Here is a 3,049-nt window from a genome sequence, read left to right on the forward strand (position 1 = left end):
ACTTAACAGATGAGGAAAGTGCCGCTCACAGGGGCAGGGACTCGCCTTAGCTCCCAGCCAGATTGGAATCCTGCCCCTCGTCCCACCCAGTGGCTTAGATTCCAGGCTGCCCCACCCCGCCCCACCCTTGGCCTCGGCATTCTGCCCTCCTCCAGCCCAGTCCCCCAGCCCCACAGCTGACATCCTCCCTCACTCCCCCCCCCCACCCCGGCTTCTGCTCCCAGAATCCCCTGCTGCCAGCTGCCAGCCTCTGCGTCAGGACACACTACTTTCCAGCCCCTTCACATCCCACATCCCTGTGCCTACCGTGTGCCACTTGCTAAGAGGCTTACAGTGCCTCAGGGCTGCTAGAAATCCTTCAATGGCATGGCTTTGCCTCTCTTCTCACTAATTGAATCCTTTAATCTTCTCGGCCAGCTTTTCCAGAGTATGTGCTTCCCAGAGGGCTTTGGGAGAATAAAAATAATTGCTAGTAATTTGCTGAACATTCACCAGTTGCCAGATGCCATGCTAAATGTTTTCCTTACATCTTGTCATCTAATTGGTTTATCAGTGCTCTGAGGAAGGCGTAGGTATCGTTCCCATTTTTCCAGTGGGGAAACTGAGGTTCAGGGAGCTGAAGGAGACACTGCTCAAAGGCACCGTAACAGCAGTATCCCCACATTTACTGGGTGCTTTGTGTCAGACACTGTTCTGAGCACTTTATACTTACTGGGTCACTGAATGGTCTCCATAAGCCTGTGAGGTCAGTACTATTCTACCCCCCTGTGTGAGGGGAGGAAACAGTGGTCAGTGCTGGGAAGTGGTCAGAGTCTGGCTCCACAGCCCACCTCAGGTCTTATAGATCTAGGAGGAAGCAGTGGGATTGCAACCCAGGACCCACAGCATGCAAGCCCCAGTTCTCCCCTAGCCTCCCCTGAGAGGCGAGCAATTAGCCAAAGCCAGGCCTTAGACCGTGGGACAGCTCCCAGCACAAACCACAGGCTGGGAAACAGGCCAGCTTCCAGGCGGGCTGAGCTCGGGCCTGGTCCGCGGAAGTGGCTTTGGCCAGGACCCCTGAGGGGGTGGGGGTGGGGGATCCCTAAGGGCTGCGCTGGGGCAGGGCCTGGGCTCCCCAGATGGCCCAGGAATTGGCAGGCATTTGTGCCAACCAAGTACTTCGCAGTAATTACAGTTTCCTGCCTCTAAAGGCTTCCAAATTCTTACATTAAATATTTTTAGCAGATGAGCCTCGAAACCTCCTTCAAAACAAAACAAAAACAAAACACATTTCTTAACCATAAAATCCAGAAATACATGTTCAGAGATGACCGCTCTTTATATAATCGCCATGCTCTCTAGAAGTTATTGTCAAAGGATGATGTGAATTGCCCACATCCACTTTGAGGGAAACCTGGAATGTCAGAACTCTTAAGAGCAAGGACTCCAGGGTGAGACAGACCCCTGTGACCCTCTGGACAAGGCCCTTCACCTCTCTGAGCCCTGGAGACACGTCACACCTGGGTAGCGGGCCCACTTAGTGTCACCAGGAGTCAAAGCCCAATGTGCCCAAGTCAATTCTGACTTGGGCTGGGGCAGCTGCAGGGTGACATATCCAAGGTGACATATGACATGAGTTGTATCCTGGTGACCAGAGTGTTTTCCCGGAAGGATGGGCGCCCGTGGCCCCATCTCTGAGGCCTGTGCCTCAGCTGGCCCGCCTTTCCTTCCCCTTCTGCATGCTGAGGCAGGGCCCAGCTGGCAGCACCCCACCCAGGCTGCGCTAGGGCTGAGTGTGACAGCATCTGTCACCACTGCATGGACCTGGCAAGCCCAGAGCCCCTGGTAGAGCCGTTAGAGCCATGGCAGGCCTGGGGCCAGGACACCCAGAGCCCAAGATGCAGGAGGCCAGGGCCGGCGTTTCCTCCCCGGGCTTATTTCATTTCATGGCCGTCTCTCCCACAGGCATGGAACACAGCTCACCCCTTTTTGCCCTCTCTCCTGTCCCATCTCAGTGACGGCACCTCCTTCTACATCTCGTGTCAGCCGGAATCCACAGGCTATCTTCTCTGTCCCTTAGCTCCCGCATCTAGTCAACCCCAAATCCCTCCGCTGTGCCGCTGGACTCGGTATTGCTCATAACGAAGTATCACAGACTGGGTGGCTTGAAAAGCAGAAATCTGTTTTCTCACAGTTCTGATGACTGGGAGTCTGAGAGAAAGGTATCGTACGGTTGATTCCTTCTGAGGCCTCTCTCCTCAGCTTATAGACAGCGGCCGTCTCCCTGGCCCTCATGTGCTCCTCCCTGTGACCATATCTTGCCCTAATCTCTTCTACTGGGGACACCAATCGAACTGGACTAGGGTCCGTTCTAAGTACCTCATTTTACCTTAATTGCCTCTTTAAAGGCCCTGTTTCCAAATGCAGTCACCTTGCAAGGCACTGGGGGTTAGGACCTCAGCATATGAACTTTGAGGGGCACAAATTCAGCCCCTAAAAGACTCTGTTTTGTGTCCTCCACCTTCCCTCTGCTCACAGCGCCTGCCAGATCCTGCCTCACCATTGCTCTCTGACCACTGTATTGACCCTCTCTACTCACCCCTCCAGCCCAATCTCCCCCTGTAGGCACCCTGTTCCTATCATGTCATTCTCCTGTTGAAAAACTTGGCGGGGCCCCCACCAGCTTCCCTAGCCTCAGAGCAATGTCCCCACCCCCATGCCTAAGACCCATCACACCCAAACCAGCCGCTAGCAATGTTACCGAAGTCTTCCCTGCACAGGAGTAAGCTTTCTCGGTGGTTTGTCCAAGTTAGTTCTCATCAACCCTATGGGATAGGTGCCGCCATTAGCTCTATTTAATAGAAGAAGAAACTGAGGCACACAGAGAGTGAAAAGCTTGCTCAAGATCACAGAGCTAAGAGATGGGTAAGGCAGGACTCAAACCCAGGTGTTTGCCTCCATACCCTTGACCACTGCACTCAATGTGCTATGCTGTCTTAGCCTCAGTGCTTTGGCCCAGCTGTTCTCTCTGCCTGAAGTGCCTTTCCACCCCTTCTCTGCCTGGCAAGCT

Source organism: Hyaena hyaena, unplaced genomic scaffold (genome assembly GCF_003009895.1).
Source record: "Hyaena hyaena isolate Hyena2069 unplaced genomic scaffold, ASM300989v1 scaffold_151, whole genome shotgun sequence".
Classification (NCBI taxonomy): domain Eukaryota; kingdom Metazoa; phylum Chordata; class Mammalia; order Carnivora; family Hyaenidae; genus Hyaena; species Hyaena hyaena.